This window comes from Equus caballus, chromosome 15 (genome assembly GCF_041296265.1).
Source record: "Equus caballus isolate H_3958 breed thoroughbred chromosome 15, TB-T2T, whole genome shotgun sequence".
NCBI classification, from domain to species: Eukaryota; Metazoa; Chordata; class Mammalia; order Perissodactyla; family Equidae; genus Equus; species Equus caballus.
In genome coordinates, this window is record NC_091698.1 from 61,479,596 (window position 1) to 61,500,872 (window position 21,277).

At 41.4% G+C, this 21,277-nt stretch overlaps 1 long non-coding RNA gene across 1 annotated transcript; it reads left to right on the top strand.

Moving 5' to 3' along the window:
- Nucleotides 1-988: 988 nt before the first annotated feature.
- LOC138917859 (uncharacterized) lies at nucleotides 989-17,714 on the top strand. The gene is made up of 3 exons (XR_011426443.1): nucleotides 989-1,066; nucleotides 15,943-16,086; nucleotides 17,514-17,714. It is a non-coding gene; the product is annotated as an uncharacterized lncRNA (long non-coding RNA).
- Nucleotides 17,715-21,277: the final 3,563 nt, after the last annotated feature.

The window sequence follows — 21,277 nt, forward strand, 5'->3', positions numbered from 1 at the left end:
CCATCTCCTCCTCTCCATCCATCTCCTCCTCTCCTGTTCCCTTCTCTCCTTTCCTTTCTCCTCTCATCCTCTTCTATTTCCTGCTCTCCCTCGTTTTGTCCCCACCTCTTCCCTCCTGTGCCTTCCCTCCTCTCCCCTTCCTTCCCTTGTGTCTTCCCTCATCTCCTCTTGTCCCCTTCCCTCCCATCATCTCCTGAACCTTCTCTTCCCTTCCCCTATATTCCCTTCTTGTTTATTCCTTCTCCTTTCCCTCACCTCCTCTTCTTTTCTGTCTCATAAGGACCCTGAGACCAGACATCTCTTGAACAATGAGATCTTGTCCTTGTCTTACTAATTTAGGGAAACTTTGGAATTTCAATCTAGTGGGAACTGCTGGGGCCTCTTTTTATTCCATCTCTCACTTTATTGATGAGGGAACTGAGAACCTGAGAAGCTAAACCAAACCCACATATTAATCCTCCTAACACAACACCAAGCTGACTTTGTGTCTGCGCTTTCAATGCGATATTATGATTGATCCCCTTCTTTGCTGCAAGGTGTATGTGGCACTGGGAGAAACAGGGCAGTGACTCATTGCTGTAGTTTGTCTGTAAAGAGTGAGGTAAGGTCTTCTAACTCCTAAGTCCACCAAAGAGAATGTGCCAAGGTGCGTAAAACAAAAAAGTCCAACTTCACCATCAAATGTGCAATGCCCCCCTTAGCTGGTCAGAAAAACATGGCAAATACAAGTTGAAAGAAAGTCATCTGTGGTCATTTCCACAGAGCACCACAGCTTTTACACTCAATGTCCCTGGAAAAGGAAGAAAACAGTGTCCTGCAGGAGATAAGGCTGGAGAGGAAGAGAGATAATGAGCATGGTGAAGGCAGCCAGAGACCAACACCATACTAACCGCGCCTCCTGCAAGTGCCGTAGTGGAAAAATGAAAATGTGCTGCCAATTTCCTTTGAGTGTGTTAGCCCAGGAAGGTGTGCTTCCTGCCCTGCCCTTGTGCTCTCCTCACACTGGTTTTCACTGGTCCCGTTCTCTTGGCTCTAGATATCAAGGAGGGAAGCTGGGAGGTGGAAGGTAAGATGGTGCTCACCTCAGGGAGCAGGGGTTCAAGTTAGGATGATGAGTCTTGAAAGCCCCACAGAGCAAGCTACATGTGTTTTGTAAGGGAGACTCTGCACATGTACATGAGTCTACGTTTAATTCTCTTGTGTTATGTCGGAAGCTTTAATAGGTGGTGTTTACTCGTGTTCAGTCAGCTGCACTCTAGGCGGGACCACTATCTGCACCGGGCCAGAGCATTGAGTAGATGTTGCCCCTGTTTACCCAGTTCTGGGGATGACAGCAGAGTTCTAGAGGCTTCTCAAAGGGCAGGATGAAAAACAGGCAAGTCTACAGACACAGAAGATAGATTAGTGGTTGCCAAAGGCGGGGAGGAACGGGAAGTGACTGCTAATGGGTTTTTCAGGCAATGAAAATGTTTTGGAATTAGTGGTGATTGTTGCATGACTTTGTGAATATATTAAAAGCATTGACGTGTACACTTTAAATGGGTGAATTTTATAGCATGTGAGTTATATGTCAATAAAAAAAATTTGAGGGAAAAACAGAGCAAATGTGAATTTTGGAGCAATGCTCAGGGCTGTCAAGGCCAGCTGCTCTCCTCTCAGCTATCCTGCCTGCATATTGTAACTGTTTTGAAGTATTTCATATACTTTTCATAATTTTTATTTTTATGGTGGAATAATGGTCCACTGGGTGTCATAATTCATATAGAGATATTTCCAATGTTGGTGATTTAAGTATGTTCCAGTTTTTGCTATTATAGATGTCAAACAAGGGCAATAAAGCTCTCTTTCCACCCTGCCACAAATCTTGGCTTTCCACAGACTTCCTCCTGGAATCTATTCCCACAGAACTGGACTACTCATTGGCCTTATTTTAATTTTCTGTGCCTTTTCATCTCAAGTTTGACCTGTCTCCTTAGTAAGTCTTCTCTCAACCCTTGCCTGCTCTCTGCTCACCTGCCCCACCCACCCCATCATAAAAATCTAGCTTCATCTATGTTCTTATTGCTGCACTTATTGCCCCATTTTGTAAGGCATTTTTTTACCTACCTGACTCCTCTGCCAGACTGTGAGTCCCCTGAGGTCATCTACAGTATCTTACTAATTTCTGATTCCCTGTTGTCTCTGCTTGGCACGTGAAAGATGTAAAATACGTGTTCATTGAATTGCTAAGACTCTAAAGAACAGGACTGAGTGTGTCTCTTTGCTTCTGTGGCATTATTCTCCTCAGTGCTAATTGCAAAAATTGGAATTACTGGGTCAAAAGGCACGAATGTTTCTCCGTGCTTGCCATAGTGCTTTCTCAAAGGTGATACTGGTTTGTAGCACCACCTGAAATGAGTGTGTGTGCCAATATCACTGTCACTTTGCCAACTCATCATTTTAAAAAATGCTAATTTAGTAGATATCAAATGACATTTCAAGGTTGCTTTAATTTGCATTTCTTGGATTACTACCAGGGCTGAACATTTTCTCAGGTGTTTATTTACTGTTTCTATTTCTCCTTGAGGGGAATTGCTTCTTCAGATTCTTTACCCATTTCTCTATCAGAGTGAAGAAATACAGCTAATAAATTTGAATAAGCTCCTTTCATATTGTATTTGTAACTCTATTGTCTGTCACATATGATATGCATTTTTTCGTATTCCGTATTTTGTTTTATTATGTTTTCGTTGTTTTTCATTGAACAGAAGTTTAAAATTCATATACGTATTTTTTCATATATGTAATTTATGTATGTATTTATATATGTATTATTCTTTCTTTACAATTCCTTACAGTTTCAAGACAAAAATGTTCTTCCTCACAAATCTGCTAAATCGTTTATTCAATGTTCTGTTCTTTTCTCATAATAAAAAAATAAACTCATTACTCCATCTGGAGTATATTGAGTATTTAGCTGTTTTTTAAATTGCTATCACTGGGCCGCCCAGTGGCGCAGCAGTTAAGTTTGCACGTCCTGCTTCTTGGCGGCCAGGGGTTCACCGGTTTGGATCCCGGGTGCAGACATGGCACTGCTTGGCACACCATGCTGTGGTAGGCGTCCCACATATAAAGTAGAGGAAGATGGGCACGATGTTAGCTCAGGGCCAGTCTTCCTCAGCAAAAAGAGGAGGACAGGCAGTAGTTAGCTCAGGCTAATCTTCCTCAAAAAAAAAAGAAAGAAAACTGCTCACTCTCTGTGATTAGAAATAACAGTGAAAAAAAAGTTGCTGTCACTAATTCCAATACCTCTTATCCAATATTTTTTGTATCAGTTATGATTATGTGACTGCAAGTAACAGAAATCCAAATAATAGTGGCTTAAACAAATAAGAGTTTATTCTTCCCACCTTACAAGAAGTCCAGAGGTTGGTAGCTGTCCCAAAATGTACCCGTGGGATTTTAATTTACAGAGGTGACTGAGTGATGACACAGAGGGATCAACACCATTGAAGAAATACTTTAATGCTGACATGTCCTCACTGAAGAGGGCACACCATGCCAGGCAGGCTCACAGGACGAGCAACAAGATTTGATCAGAGGCAGGAGCTAGGGAAAGGTTAGACCAGAGCCTTCACCAGGGTTTCTGTGGGAAAGGCAAGGCAGGACAGAGTAAACAACTGAGGACTGGCTAGTTTGAATGATTCTCATGGGCTTTGGTCTGCAGGGGTGGTCTCTAGTTGCCCGGTGCCTGGCTCTGGGATGATTTGGGGCAGGGAAATATGGGCTTGGTGTGTGAGAGTTAAATAAATGGGGAGGTTGGCTGGTATATGAGACCTGCGTTTCCCACATCAAGTGTTTACCATCTTTAGGTATTAGCCAGCCCTGGAAGGGCAGTCTCTCCTCAGCCAGCAAGATTTCTAAGGTGTCAAAACATCATAAGGTACAGAAAATTTTAAAAACACGGTTAATATAGTAGATTCTGGCATCATTTCAGTGTCTCAGTGATGCTTGGGCTGGGGACTCTGAAATTCTCTTGGCCTTTCTCTCATGATTACCACATCATGCTTCCAAAATGGCTGCTGAACCTCAGACAATCACGTCTATATTTAAAATGAGAAGAATGTTGCATTCAAAGCAGGAAGGAAAGGCAATGAGAACCACATCAGTTCCTTTTATGAGGAAAACAAAAATTTTCTCAGAAACCTACTACCTGAATTTCACTTATGTTTCATTAGTCAGAACTGCATCATGTGATCACATCTAGATGTGATGGTGGCTAGGAAAGTATTTAATTCTTCCTGCTTCTATAGCAGAAGACAGCAAGGGAGAAGGGGGTTGAGAAAGACTATTGAATTAACCAATGAGAAGTGTCTGCCACATGCCTTCCTTCTCTCCTCATATTTAAAAAGAACTATTTTGCAATAGCTATGAATATTTTAAATGTATATATATGTGTATTTTTTAGATTTATATAGTTATACTTCAGTTTATTCCACACAAATGCTTTTCTAAATTGTTAGGCCTTTTTAAATCTCTATTTGGTCCCACTAACCTATGATCTAGTTAGCACATTATTTTAATCTTTATTTTTTTATACAGTAGGTTTTAATGGCTGATATTGCTAGAAACTTTCACTGCTTTTCTATACTCTCTGCTGATGGTATTCTTATTATTTTCACACATATATTTTAGAATAATTTTTTAGATTGAAAATAATTATAGGGCTTTATATCAATAGTATTAAATCTGTAAATTCGATTAGACTCAAATTCAATTCTTTTGGTTGGTACAGACATTTTAATGTTATTAAGTCATTTCACTTTGGAATTGGCTCTATTTCTCCATTTATTTGAATCATCTTATTATCTTTTAAATGGTCTAACAAGTTTTTGAAGTTTTCTTTTTAAAGTCACATTATGTAGTTCTTAATCATTTTAAGTTTGGAAACTAGTGCATGGTGTGTGTGAGTGGTGTATGTGTTAAGTTTGGAAACTTGTGCATGGTGTGTGTGTGTGTGTGTGTGACTATAAATCAGATGGCTCTTTTCATTATGTTATTTAGCTGGTAATTAAGGGTATGTAGGAGCTGTCTTGGCCTAGTAGAGTGGATTTATTTTAGGAGGATAAAGAGAAGGGCAGAGGTTTGCATTCAAGGTGGCAGGGCAGGAATGAGGGTGGGCTTTGGGACATCCTGACATTGGGGTTTCAGCTGTCTGTACTCCTCCCTAGACTCCAGGTCCTGTGAGGACAGGGGGGCCAAGTCTGTCTTGTTCACCTCTTTGCCTAACTCAGCACCTAGGACACAGTAGCTTAGTAAGTATTTGTTAATGAATGAATGAACAAGCTTGCTAAAATCAGAGAAGCCTTTGTCAAATCTTAGTCTGCCCCTTTCTTATTGGTAGAATGGGGAAAATGATAATCGCTTTGTAACCTGATCATGAGGTTTAATTCTAATTTAATAAATAGTAACCACAATTACAATTATTATTAGCTCTTCCCAAATCCTACCAGCTAGCCTACAAATACTAGTCATAACAATCACTAGCATTTATTGAACATTTTCTTTGAGCAAGATCCTTTGGTAAGCACTTGACATGTGTTACCTCCTTTAATTTTAGTCCTCCCAACTACCCTGTAATTATCCAGATTTCAGCTGTTCCTCTAGAACATTCCACATGCCCAACATCCATCAATATCTCTCATCATTCACAGGCACCAAAATCTAGATAGAGCAAGAAGGAATCCTTTGCTGGTCTGTTATTTGCTACCCTACTCTCTAGAGATGCCAGCTCCATTGCTCTAACAAGATTGGATAGAATGTAAGTGATGGGAAATTTACATTTAATAGTGAAATGTGATGGATTCATGGTTATTGTAGCAACAAGATCACATGACCTTAGAGGTTGGCAGGGGCTAAGTCTGTGGTCGCTGGTGACGGGAAAAGTCGAGGGTAGATTTGTGAGCATCAGGAATCAGTGGACTTTATTTTCTGGCAGGGTCTATTCCTGAAACAGCTGAAAATGCTGAGGGTTAAATTGAGGCTCCTGGATAAGACTCAAAGATTGTCTGATGAGAAGGAGAAGGGAGAAAGGGACTTTGCTCCTGTTCATATAGAACTTCTGGGCATATTAACATTTTGAGATGCTAGTTTTTCTAATTTCTAGAATAGGAATAATAATATCTGATTGCTCATCTCTCATAGGAGTATTTGGGGGTTTAATGAAGTGATGTTCAGAATTTCTCTGTGAAAAAATACTATAGAGATACAAATTATTTCAGTAACTAAATATATATGGACGCTATGTGTACTCTGAAAAGCTGAAGGAAGGGTAACAGATTCATTTAAGACTAATTCCTCCATGAGTTTCAGATCTGCGTTGTGCGCTGAAAGCTCCATAATAGTACATTTACAATTCTACATGTATATATAATATAAATAAATGTACACTTATAATTGTGGGTGCTCTCAGATGCAGAATCATGTGCTTGCTGCTGTTCTCAACTCCTTAGAGTTCTGTCTTTTCAGAAAATATTGTGATCAATTTGACAATATTGTAGCACTATCAAATGAAGTTGTCACTTGCTTTACAAGTCAAAGGGACTGCTCAAAGCTTAACAATTGGTAAAGAAATAGGGTAACAAGAAAAGCTGACTTGAAGGATTTCAGATCGTCTAGGCTAAAATAACTCCATTGTGCAGGAGAAGTGTTTTAATCAAAAGCAATAGAAGATTTTAACCAAGAGTAATAATGATGAGGATAATGATAGTTTTTAGGTTTTGATGGTTAAAAGGAACAAGCTTTCGTTATCTGCAAAAGATTCCCTGACATGGAAGTTTCGATTATCCCACCATGAGCTCTATTGTAAATAATTCTAAAGGATTCAGCATCGGGAGATCTGTGTTCCAGTCTGCATCCTGCTGCTAATTTGGTGGGTGACCTTGAAAAAGTCACCTAATCTTGCTGAATCTCTGTTTTCTTATCTGTCAAGTGAAAAGAATGGAGTCCTTTCAGCTCTAAAGATGTGATTACTTTTTCAATCATTTCCAGAAAACTTAGCGCTTATCTTCGGAACACTGCTAAGCAATAGCCTGAAACGAGAGCTAAAAATTAGATGAGCCTCACTAGGGTTACGATAATGGCTGACGCTGACATAATTGGGTGATTACACTGTGCCAGACCTTGTGCGTCACACTTTGCATTTATTTTCCATTTAATCCTCGGAACCACCTCAGGAATACCTGAGCATACAACTCAAACAAGGAATTATGACAACTTGTGGAACTTCCAGCTCTCAGCCCACTGGTCCTCACTTACACAAAGATAGGTCTAAATCCTGTCGATGTCACTTTGGAATAGCCCAGGGAGAGACGCTTGCTGGGATTACTTTACGCGGCTTCTTTTCCACCTTAGAGAATTGGGAGTTTACCAAGTTCCAGAACATAATTGAAGATCAATTCTCAGTCTTCATCTTACTAGACTTTTTGGTAGCATTTGACATAGTTAATTGAAATAGTTCTTGAAACGATTTCCTCATCTGGCTTCCAGGACTGCGAACCCCTCTGGTTCTTTTCCCACCTCTCTGGCCACTCCTCCTTAGTGACCGTCCCTGGATCCTCCTCATCTTCCCAGTCCTCACTTGTTGAAGAGCCTCTTATCTTCTCCACCTGCACTCACTCCCTTGGTGATCTCATCCAGGCTGGTGGCTTTAAATATCACCTAAACCTCCAATCATGAACTCTGCTCTGAACTCCAAACGAATACAGTCAACTACCAACTCACCGTCTTTACTTGGATACCTAATCTCGAACTTCAGAAATCTGAACTTTAGATTTTCTCCTCCAAACCTGCCCCTCCCCCAGTGTTCCAAAATGCAGTGTAATGCAGTACGAGTACGGATTCACCTAGTCAAAAACTTAGGAATCATCCTGGATTCCTTCTTTTCTCTTACATGCCACATCTAATCCATCAGCAAATTCTGTCAGCTCTATCCTGAAAAATTATCTGAATCTGACAGGTCTTCATCAGCTCCATCACCTCCACCTTAGTCCAAACTCCTAGCACCTCTCACCTAGACATTGCAGTAACCTCCAATTGGTCTCAGCTTTCACTATTGCCTCCAACATCCCCGGCCCTCCAATCTATTCACTGAACAGCAACTTGTGATCCGTTTAAAATGGAAGTTATTGCAAACCCAACTAGTTTTCCTCACCCTGAGATAACAGTCCTAAGTTCTTACCTTGGCCTATGAGAGCCTGTGAGATCCGGCTTCCAGGTGTCTCTCCAATCACATCTCTTACCACTCTCTCCCCCACTGACCCATTCCAGCCACACTGAGAGTGTTCTTTTATCAACACATTCAGTAGGCTTCAGTCTTACGACCTCTTCACTTTCTCTTCTCTCAGTCTTGGAAAACCATTCCCCCAGATATGTGCACGTCTCATTTCCTCACTTCATCCAGGTCCTGTTCAAATGTCACCTCATCAAAGAAGTCTTCTCCGACCTGCTATATGAGAACGGTTCTCTGTTCTCCCAGACATTCTCTATGCTCTTACCCTTCTTTTCATTTCTTCGTAACAGTTAACCTTCCTCTCGGTTAGGGACTTTGTCTACTGTGTTTAATGCTGCATCCCAGTGTGTACAACAATGCTTGGCACATAGGAGCTGCCCAACAAATATTTATGGGATGAATGAGTAAATCAATATTATAATTACAAGGGTATGTTTTAGGATGTGAAGAGATAATTCACTCAAGAAGAAACAATAACAGTAAGAAAACACCTTGGTAGCAGTAGAAGAAACAATCTGTTCTTCTTTGTGCCTTTTAAAGCTCTGGTCTGTCTCCTCCCTTGCCTAAGGGCGTGTTAGAAGCAGCTGCCCCCAAGCCCTTGTTTCTAGCTTCCTGTCTGCTCCACCAGAGTGCTGTGGTCTCCCTGGATTCCTCAAGCTTGGCTGTACATCCGTCTCTGTATTCCTGTCTTAGGCTCTCTGTGTTCTGATGACCTGTTGGGACCCTTTTCTTTACAAACACACCAATGCCAGTACTGTTAAAGTTCAACTCATCAAAAGTAAAATAATGTATCGTAATTGCTTTATATTCATTATCAAAGTAATACATATTCAATTTATAACTAGAAAAAAACAAACTCGAAAATAAAAATCAGCCAAATTCTCTCTCACATACTTCAGAGATACTCTTGAAATGACAATTAGCATTTTGGTTTACCTTAGCTCTGGGTAAGAAACTATCTTGCTCCAACTATGGTCGTATTAAGATCCACCCTGGTTGGGTAATTCCTCTGATCTCCTTGCCAGGTAAAAGGAAAATAATGGAAATAAAATATGTAATATTTTATAGTTGGTGAATCAGCAAAAAAATAAAAGCATCTAAAGAATGATAGCACCTTGCTGGTGAGCTTGTGATTAAATTTGCAAATGTATGTATATATATACACACACATATATATATATACACACACATATATATGTATCACTAGGAGAATTTTAAACTGCAACAGTCATTCTGGCTGTATGAGAGTATGACAATATTTTATAAGTTATAAAAATACTCATAGTTTTTTTTGGGCACTTAAAATAATCTAGTAGCAGAAAAAACTTACCCGTACTAAGATGTTACTGTAGTATAATCTATTTTAGTTAAAAAATGGAAAGTCCTCTATAAGTTCAATAATAGAGAAATGGTTAAGTAAATTATGATACATAAATTTTAATGAAAAATTATTTTTCCCTTAAAAAGTATAATGATGAATAATATGTAGAAAAACAGGAAAAGATTATTATGTAACATTAAGTGAAAAAGATACAAAATTAGATTAATAGGTAAAAATATTTATGAATATGAACTATGGACAGTGAGTGGAAGACAATACACAAAAAAGAAATCTTTGTAACAGGGGGATGGATGATTTTCTTTTCAAAGTACTATTTGAATATATTTACTGTTATTATTGTTTTGATATAATTTTTATTTTATTACACAAGAACACAGAGAGCAAAGAAAAATATGTGATTGCTGGTCTCTACAAGTTTCTAGTCTGTGGCAGATGTTCACGGCCTGCTCAGCAGCTGTTCCCAATGTCTTTCCGCTTTGCTTGTCTCCCATACAAAAGGTTGAAAATGCCAGACTGGATTTCCCAGCCCCCTCAGCAGCCAGTGCTTGCATGGGACCCATTCCTGGGCAATGAAATCCAAGGGGGAGCCTGTTGGAGTGCTGCTGCCAAAACGTTTTCTCCCTGGTAAAGAAGTGAGTTCCATCAGGAAAATCCTTTTTGCCTTTGTCTTTTTGCTTTGCCTTTTTACTCGTGAGGACTGATTCTGGAAGCTGTGGATCCATACTGCGTCTTGTAACATCACCAACTCTTCAAGGAGGACAAGGTGGAGTGATAGAAAGTCTCTTTGTACTCGACAACATCACCAAATCTCTGGACAAACTCAAGGACAGACTGCCTCAAGACTTCTGGATAATTAAACAGTAAATGTCCCTGTGGTTTGAATGACTATTAGGTTTTCCATTACTTGCAGCTCAATGCATTGTAATTGATACACAGTCTCATTAATACAGCCAGACAAAAATAAGACTCACCAGCACACAGAGCTATCCAAGTGTATAGAAACTGCAAAGTGACGGGAAACATTACAACAAATATACAGATCAATTCAAAGGAATGTTACAAAACATCACAGAAGGAAGTGAAAAACCAATAACCCATTAAGTGCCTATTTGTTGCAAGGTTCCCTGGATCTGTTAATATTTCTTGGTAGGAAAAACATTATTTAATATTTCTGATTAAAATAAAACAAGAATCCAGAGATCGTTTGGGCTTGTAATCTTTTTCAAGTTTGTATGTGTCAGGAAGCAGCCTATTAGGGTGTGATACGGTGGTTGTTTTTCCCTCCCTCCATCCTCTGACTTCTTTCATTAGCTTACAATACTAACATATTTTGTAAAATGGAGCTCCCTGGGATTTGCGGATGCTCTACCTAGGAGGTGAGAATGTGATTTCTTTATTGACCTAGTATCAGGAGTCTCCAGCTCAGTCTTTGTCTCTACTCAATACAAATCTGGCTTTGAAGATGATAAGTTATTGAGTTTGCTGAGGAGGGAATTGATTGCCTAAAAGCTGGAGAAGTTGGTGACAAAATAGCTTGTTATAAATGGATTCTTTATTAGAAACACAATTCTCACATATCCTATTTTTTCCTGAATGGTGGATGATGTAGCAAGTTAGCTGCCCCTTAGGTTAAACAGAAAAACCAGAAGAGTGGACTCTGTGATTATTGTCAATGAGGTGGTAAATCCTTGCCTTGGTATAGGCAATGAGAGTGGAATTTAAATAAAGAAATAGGCTCTGCCCCACAGTGTTATGAAATGACGACAGGGTCGGGGTCAAATGACCACAACATGTTTCATCCCTGTGGTCACTGGAGTTGGTTTGGATGCTCTGGCTGGCTGGGGGTTGGGAGAGAGAAGGTGAGGAGCCTCCTTCATCCTTCACTGCTTCACGAAATTCCCTCCTGAAGCTGCTTGGGGAAACAGACTTGCTATCAGCTCAGATTGCAATTATCTGAAAGTAATAGAAAACCCATCTCAAAGTGTCTCATACAAATGTCTTTCTATTTGTTTTTGTTTTTGTTTTCCCAGATAAGAAGAAAGCCAGAAGTAGGCTGATGCTCGTTTAGCCCAGCTGGTCAATAGTACCACCAGACACCTAATTGCTTTCCATATATCTGGGGCACCATCCTTAACGTGCCAATTTTCACCTTCATCCTTGATTCCTCATGATGTCAAGATGGCTATAATGCCATCATTTCCAATCCAAGGCAGGAAGAAGGGAGTGGGAGGGGAGGACACTACTAGCTATATATATTTTTAAAATCTGGAAAGCAAAATATTTCAAGGAAAAATTCAAGAGACTTCTGTTTATGTGTCATTGGTCTAAATTGTGTCACATGGCCATCCTTTGATGCAAGAGAAGCTGGGGAAGAAAATAGCTTGTTACATTGCCAGCCTGAGCAAAATTGGGATTCTGTTAGCAAGATGCTGTCACTAAAATAGAAAGAATAGAAATATTCTCTCCTGCTTTGCTCAAGACCACTGGGCTACTTTGGGTTCCTTGAGGGCTCCAGGAGCCGTGATGGGACCTGATAGGCAGAGCCCAGGAAGGGCAGCAGTGTCCTTGTGGAGGGACTCCCCTTAAACAATATTGTGGCCTCTCTCCCCATTCTTTGATCTCTTCTCCCCATCAGAGGAGTAGTGACTTCTCTGATGGGGAATTTCGAAGGAAGGAACTGGGCATGCCGCTCATTCCTTTTTTCCCTCTTATCCTTTGCGATCTCCTGACTCATCTGTCCCTGATCATGCAGAAACAGTCCTTGACCCCTATGGGTGAGGACTGAGGTTGTCCAGCTGTGCCTGTGACTAGAGGCAGTCTGGAACAAGCCTATTATTGCACAACTAGGCTATGCCCTCTAATTTAGCCTTTCTCAGTCATAAAGCTGGTAATTTTTATTTTCATTTGTCTGATACCTGTGTCTACTTCTTAATTATTATTGAACTCAGGCGGGTATAAGATAGGTAATATGTATGAATATTCTAATACTCCTACATGCATGAGCCCCTGTGTATCTTCAAATTGATACGGCCCAGGGAAACGCAAGGCTGTAATGATCCACACTGATGAACCTGAATATGGAAGATAACATCAAAAGATGTAATCTCCTTTATTTGGGTAATGTTTGGCCTCCATTTCTATGACCTTTTTCCTGACAGGATCATATAGTTGAACACTTGTAGGCCCAGCTGGAATCTATTTGCACGAACTTACACAGAATCTGAAACTGAGAACTAAGGAGTTAAAGTCTTCTCTAGTGCAAAAAAACTTTAAGATAAGCTTTGCTAACTGCAGCTGTGCATATTACACATAATCAACTGTTGTTTAAAACTAACTAGGTCTTTCTGTCCCTCCTTAGTATATGAGTGGGCTGTCTTTCCCAGAAATTCAAGATCCAGACGTCAAGATGTCAAGAATCAGCCTTTAAAGCCAAACGTAGGCTGGTGAGAAGGTGCCAACCAGCAAGGCCACATGCTCCCCCTCCTTCACCTAAAACCCCAGATAAAAACCCCTGCCTTTTTCCCTTTGGGGAAGTGGATCTAAGTTCTAACACCCATCTCCTTGTCTGGCTGCCCTTGGATAACAGAAAAACGCTTTCCTTGCCATAAGTCTGACGTTTCAGTTATTGGCCCTACTGTGCAGTGGATAAAAGAGCCTGTGTTTGTGTCCAGTAACAAATCCAGCATAATTTAGCTAAGCTATCAAGATGATTAAGGCAGTAAGACCGCCTCGAAATTACTTCAAGGATGGTTATGTGGAGTTAACAAAAAATAAGTCTTCATTCTTGGATTGAGTGAAAAACAAACTCTAGGGGAAAGCAAACAGATTTCTGAAGATATCCTTTCCTTCCTTTCATAAAAAGAACATTGGCAGTCTCCATTGTCAAGCAGCTGTGTTTGAAAATTGCTCGTATTCATCTAGGTTTGGGGTTATTTAAGATCTTGTACAAGTCATGACCCTTATACCTAAGTCGGATCCAAAAGAAATGCTCATGTTAAAAAAAAAAAAAAAGACATTATATTCAGGAAAGTTCAGCCATGGGAACAATAGTGAGAATTTCCTAAAGTGTTTTCCAGATCTCACCAGCTCTCTGTGCATAAACATGCATGTAACCAAAATGTATTTTTGTGGCTTCTGGGCAACTCTCATAATTTAAAACATATCCTTTAAAATCAACAGACCCACCCATGTAGAAGAGTCAAATTCATTCTCACTGCTTGGCTGCCCAACGGGATTTCTATTTTCCCTGAGAAGGCCACTTCTTAACACATCCTGTAATGCAATGGGGAGGCTGAGCGGGCAGATCAGAGGCCTCGGTGAGCCCTGAACTGGCCAGCTCTGAGGGAACACTGGCAGCAGGCACTCCCAAAGGTGAAGGTCATACCCTGGATGCTCAATGCTCCATTAACCCATCCTGGGGTTGTTCATGTCAGAGAACCTGATGCAAAATTGCTGAAAAAACCCTAAACCACTCTGAGCATTAGGATGGAAGCTGACAACACTATTGGTTCAAATTCCAGGTGTTTGACTCAAATAGAAATGTTCAAGTGTGATTGGGGATTTCCCATCCAGGCAAGGCTAAGGGACAGGTAAATTCGACCTTAACAGTTGTAGCCTAAATCCTTTTTCGTTTATTTGCCAAAATGCACCCAATCAAGTAAAGCTAGTGTATCCATCGAGGTTTTATCAGAGAAGCAGAATCACCAGGGGTGACATGATAAAAAAGGGATTTATTTCAGAGATTTGACTTTATGCGATTGTGAGAGCTGGACAAACAGTTTCTGTGAGGCTTTGCTTCTACTTCTGGTATTGCAGTTTGAAGGCAGGCGGTCAGAAAGGAAAGGATGGGCCTGAAGGAGGAGAAGCATAGATGAATGGGAACATGGGCAGATGAGGCAGAAACTGCATGAATGGTTGAACCTTGAATCAGACTCTCAACTCTCTACGAGCCTCCAGGTCTACGACACAGGTCACCTGCAGGATAAGCTGGTGCCCTCTACCACAGAGAAGAGTGCTCCTGGCCCTGGAGTCAGAGAAGCTGATGCAGGAGACCTGGTGGGAGCTGGAGGATCTGTGGGCCTACATACTGCCCCACACCAACCGGTGGAGCCACCAGATTTGCAACGACATGTGTGAGCAGCAACAGCACCCTGTGCCTGCACCAACCTTCTGAGCACAAAAAGAATATGGCTGCTCCATGCTGCCTTCAATTCAAACAAAATTTCTCTTCTGATCCAAGCCAACTGTCCAAGGAGGAGAATTCTGGGAAATGTAGTCCCAATTTAGCTAAATTGACACAACACACATCTACTACAGAGAGGAAGAAGGTGGCCAGGTAGAGAATAGGGGTAGTAATATCTCACTTACGTTTCCACATGGAAAACAACGTGCTTTATCGTCAAGTAACTGGATCAATTCAATGAAGGTAGGGAAAATGTGAGCATTTCCACTTTACGTTACAAAAAGAATCCGAGATGGAGCATATAAAACCTTAAAAGCCCAGCATAAATTATTCAAAATATAAAAAGATACTGAGAAAATTCATAGACACCCGGAGTAGAATGAGTGTTAAAGGCATCCAAACTGCCCTGGGGAAGGAAGAATTCCTTGAAGGGCTTCTAGCAGCAACAGCAGTAACAGCTCCAGCTGGAAGGACATTTAGGTCTTCACTGACCTTTGAGTGAGGAGCAGGGGTGTGCAGGAGAGAAAACCGGGGAGTTTCTGTGCTTTAAAATTTTCTATGAAGAAAAGAGATTCAGCAAGCCTGGTCACTTCGCGATGTCTCTAGAGAAGGTGCCTCTTCTAAATTATCCGAAGAGTTAAGGTGAGGTGATGCACCAGCATCTGTGATCTGCCGGTGTCGTCACCTCAGCAGCAGCTTGGGGGTCCCAAAGCTGGATTTCTGTTTGGGTTCCTGGAATTCATAACTCTCTCTCCCTCCCTCCCTCTCCCTCTTTTTCTTCTCTTTCCCTGTCTCTCTCTTTCTCCTTTTCTCTCTCCTCTCTTTCTCTCACATTTTTCAACCCCCATCATTTTCTCTAGTGGGAAACTGGAGCCTGAGTCACAACCAGATGGGTAGAATGAACCAGCCACTCACTTCTACAAAGGGATATGGCAGCTTTTAAAACCGCCACTGTGCTAACTGCTAATGACAGACATTCTGAAATGTTTCAGAGACATTTGGAAGATGTATATTTAGCTAGAGAGGCTTATGTTATTGGAACCGTCACTCTTTCTATATATGATTAGGCTGTGCATCCTACTAATTGCATACATACAATTACTCTCAAGAGCGCTTATCCCTGACCTGCCCACGTTATAAATGTTTCAGATCCACGTGCCTCTCGTCTGAGAAGATGACTGTGATTCATCCTTTCCTCTCTGAATTGCTCCTTACAACTTGAACAGAAAGCCAGGGATCATTATATTTTGGTTCTTATGATAATATTTTAAGGGGAGAAGAATTTTAACTAACGTGAGTATCATAAAATGTAAATAATGACTGCACATTTGAAAGAGAAAGTAATGCCATGAAAATTTAAACTAAGGGGGAAAAATAAATATATGATTTAATTGGTAAGAAGCTAGGCATCTTATTGACCCTATAAAGAAACAAAATCTCTCCTTGGATATCCTGCATTACCCTCAGGATGTTATTTTCAATGTTTCACAGAAGCTGGGCCTCTGCATTTACAAGGTGTAAATGCAATTTATATTGACTGTATTTCAGTTCTGTAACTTCTGACTGATGCAAGCTGGAAACATCTTCAGAGCACAGATCACGTATTGACTACTGAACATTTCAGCAACATAAAAAAAATATTGAGGGCCCAACCCCATGGCCGAGTGGTTATAGTTCTGAGTGCTCCACTTCAGTGGCTGGATTCGTGGGTTGGGATCCCAGGCACAGACCTACTCCCTTCACCAGCCATGCTGTGGAGGTGTCCCACATACAAAAAAACAGAGGAGGATTGGCACAGATGTTAGATTAGGGCTACTCTTCCTCAAGAAAAAAAAAAGGAGCATTGGCAGTGGATGCTAGCTCAGGGCGAATCTTTCTCAGGAAAAAAAAATTGAGACACTGTTTTGTTTTGTTTTTGAGGAAGATTAGCCCTGAGCTAACCTCTGCTGCCAATCCTCCTCTTTTTGCTGAGGAAGACTGGCCCTGACCTAACATCTGTTCCCCTCTTGCTCTACTTTATATGTGGGACGCCTACCACAGCATGGCTTGCCAAGTGGTGCCATGTCTGCACCCGGGATCCGAACTGGCGAACCCCGGGCCACCAAAATGGAACGCACTCAACTGCCGCACCACCAGGCTGGCCCTGAGACACTGTTAATACATGGATTAGAGTGTGCAACCAAAGTATCCCATGGATTATTTCACAATCTATATAGTTGCAATCAATTTCTATTCAGAGACATATATGGTGGCCCTTCTAAGGTTTGAAAATTTTGACGCTAAAAGCCATTTTAAATAAGAGCCCATAAGAAATGGAGCCTTAGCTGCTTAAGGTCTCTAAATTGAAAGGGATTAAGATATGTCAAGTTTCATCTGAAATGGAAGGTCCCTGAAAAGGTCCAAGGAGCCAAGCAGACCTGCCCTTTGGCGTAAATGATGCTCTCTTTAAGGCCAGCTTCACCTTGGGGGTAGGATGCTCACAGCTCCCTCAGCAGGGAGGAGCCTAAAACACGGGTCAGTCTCAAGCCTTTATAGAAATGAGGACAGGTGGGGAGAGTGAAGGCCCAGGGAGTGGACGTGGTCAGGTGAAGGGACCACCCTGTCTCCAGAGGTAACTTCCTGGTAACTCCTCTTTCTTTTTATTTTTTTTAAGATTGGCACTTGTGCTAATATCTGTTGCCAATCTTCTTTTTTTCTTCTTCTTCTAACATCTTACGTAGTTGTATATTCTAGACGTGAGTGCTTCTGGCTGTGTAATGCGGGACGCTGCCTCAGCATGGCCTAATGAGCGGTGCCACGTCCACTCCCAGGATCCGAACCAACGAAACCCTGGACCACGGAAGCAGAGCGCGCCAACTTAACCACTCGGCCACGGGGCCGGCCCCCCTCCTTCTTGAAAATAAAGTACTTTGATTATTGCAGTCATGTCTTCCTTCCCCTTCACTCTTTGCTTCCTCCCTACAACCAAACAGAACAAAATGGCTATTGGAATGAATGCCTGGACTGTTTCTTCTCCCACCTGTAGACATTACCACCTGGGTGGGTGGGGCCCCTTGTTCCTTTGCCTCCTTTCCCTAGCTCCCTACTGAAAGAACACAGGTGCAGTTACCGATAGATTATTCATTGGGATGCACCGGCCAGTCCTTCATTTACTAAAGTAGAACAGGTTCCTCAAGCAAGGCCTTAGCTGAGTTGGTGAGGGACTCAGCCTCTTTCTGGCAGCTCCACTGACTCAGGGAAGGCATCTTGCTGCCTCGATGCCTGGTTGGTAATGGAGCCTGGAAAATCCATGCATGTGCAGCTCAAGTTCTCCAACAGTCTGCTCTCTGTGGTACTTTGGGCTTGAGGGGCTTGACTGGAGAACCTGGACTATTCCTGTGGATGCCTTAGGGGAGAGCAAGACAAGGTGTAAAGCATTTCCACTACTCCGGAAGGTTCCTGGGGGTTCCTGTTTCTAATTGGCCTAGATACCATATAGGCTCTTGGTGGTCCTAAAATTAACAGAGGCCTCCAGTTTCAGAGAGAATCACAACAAAACAGTGTGGTACTGGTGACCCCCATCCCTAACAGAGGGTCACCAGCCACAGAGCAGATTTCTTAAGCCTTCTTGGTCCCTTTCCAAACCACAGCAAGAGAACTAAGCTCTGAGAAGGGAGGGGCCGGCAGTATCGGAGTCAGGTCCCATCCCCCACACTAAAACCACACACAGACATTCCAAGCCTACCCCAGGGAAGCAGAGAAGAGCTTTGAATCCCTTCTGATATTAGTTTGGACAAATTTTAATAACTAAAATGACCTTAGAGATATCAAATCTGTCTAATACTAAGATGGAAAGGATGAGTTGACAGAACGTGGTTGAAAGCAGTGCTTAAAAAATATATCAAGCCATTTTCTTATATTTCCTTCTTCACGTTGAGGCTCCTCAAATAAACTGGTTGCTGAAAATGTATAGTAGTTTAGTTTCTGTAAATTTTAAATGTAGAGACTAAACAACACTACAGAGAGAAAAAGAAATGGGCAAAAAGCTTCAACTTTTTCTAGTTCTCTCCCAGAGGGTGTTCCTTTTTATGGATAGAGACTAGGTGTTTTATGTGGGGTCCTGACACCAGCAGTGCCCAAGCTGCAGGCTCTGATCAGCCCCTCTGCCTCTCTAGTCTCAGCTTCCTTGTCCATCAGATGCCCCACAGTACTGGCCCCCCAGCTGCTCCCAATTTTCCCTTGACTTGCTTGTGAATGATTCACAAGCTGATCTTTTATAGGGGCCAGAGCAGCTGAAACACATGAAATGTAGATTAAACACAACTCAAATAGTTACCCCACATAAAACACCAGTTACATAAGCAAAGAGAGTCTTTCACTCCAGGGTTTGTGTGTTACTCTGGAAGTCAGACTAAATCTCTCCCAAAGTGGAGATACTGGATAGACATTGATGCTGCAGCAGGAGCCTGATGTGGTGGCTGTGGGATGGGTCACCTGGGCCCCCTGAAGTCTCCGCCCCCTTGATGCTGGCAGCCAGCAGCTGGCTTTTCCACCGCAGCTCTTTTGCCATCCCAGTATTAAAGAAAGAGAGAGGAAATACACCAAATCTCCTATTGAAGTAGATACTTATGGCTTCTTTTTCTTCCCCTTAAAATGTTTCTAAAAAGTTAAGTATATCAAATGTACAATAAATACAGATAAAAATATAACAGCACGCATTTACCTATATGCAGGTTTTAAAGTTGTTAACATTTGGCCACATTTGTTTCAGATTAAAAAATAACAATAAAAAAGAAAGGAAGGAAGGAAGGAGAAAGAAACAAAGGAAAACATTTTAGTTGCAGTTGAAATGCCTCCCCAACCTCTCCCCAAAGGTAATGACTTTCTTATTGTTCATATGCATTTTTCCTGCTCATGTTTTTATGCTTTTTCTACATATTTGTTCATGAGTATATATATTATTGTGTGTTTTAATATTTTACATAAAGGGTATTATTCTGAAAATCACTTCTTATAACTTGCACTTTTTGTTGAACGTTACGTTTTCGATTAATCTGTGCTGAAATATATAGATGTTATCCATTTTAACTGAGTACACTATTTCATCGTAAAATGATGCAACCACAATTATCTGGTCCACAATTTGTATTAACCCTCCAACCTATTCACATTGCAAGCACTGCTGCAGTGGACACCCTTGTATATATCTCCTTCTGCTCCTGTCTGCACGGCATGCACCTGAAGAGAGAACTGATTCCCTGAAGGGTACGAGCATCTTCTACATTAGCAGATGTTGCAAAACTGCTCTTCTAAGCGGCTGTGCAAATTTACTTCCCATTGGTAATATATCAGAGTTCCTGTTGCTCAACATCCTTGCTAACATTTGGCATTACCAAACTTTACAATTTTAGTCATTCTGATAAGTGTGAAATGGCATCTATCTCATTTGTCATTCTAATTGACTTTTCCCTAATTACTGGCGAAGCTGAGGATCTTTTCATATGTTTGTTGGTCTTCAGAGGATTCTCTTTTATTAGCTGTTTATATCCTTTGCTCATTTTTCCATTGTGTTGCCTTTTTCTTAGTGATTTGTATTTCCATCTATTTTGGAATAGGAATCCTTTCTTGGTTGAAATATGAATTGCACATGTGTCCTGTTCATTCTCCTGATTCTTTCTGGCGGCTGTGGCTGTCCCTCTCGTTGGCGTGGCAACAACAGAGGCTTGGGTTTGGACTTGGGGCTGGAGATGAAGACGTAGCTTTTCCATTGGCTGTGGTTTTGGCCGTGAAGGTGCGCGCAAAAGCATTCTTCGTTAGGCCCAGCCTAGCTCCCTACAGTGCTGCAGGGAGATTTGGGGCTGAAGTTCCTGATAAAGGGTTATGTGTTTTGTTTTCTTCTCTGTGTACCTCATAGGAAGGAGTGGTTATTTAGGAAGGGATAGGATTCCAGTGATCCTACCTCTGTGTTTCTCATGGCTAGCTGCACATTCAAATCACCTGGGGAACTTCCAAAAATAACATGGGTAACCTGGCCTTGCCACAGAAAAATTAAGTCAGAATTTCTGACAATGGATGCCAGATATCAATATTTTAAAACTCTCCGGGTGATTCTAATGTGTAGCCAGGGTGCCACACCACTGCCTTGGACAAACACCATCTTAACTGTGTCCCATTATTATTTCCAACACTTTGAAGTTCAAGTCAAGACACCTGCCCTCATTAAGAATTATTAATTAGCTATGGGGAGAGGTTAAGAATTCTCTCGGCAGATATGAAACAACTATTAACATGTGTATTTTTAAAAGGCCAAGAGACTGATTAGTATGTGATACAACAAAGCTTCCAGATCATGTGCAGCGCTGAGGTCCACGAGCCAGGGAGTGCCATATTCCCACTCCCCACCCCCTCCATCATTTGATCTTTGTTTTGGTCTCCTCGGAAGACAAAGATGCTCAGTCTGTAACATTTTTGCAGCTGGGAGGGTGGTCCCTGGAGCCTGAAGCCT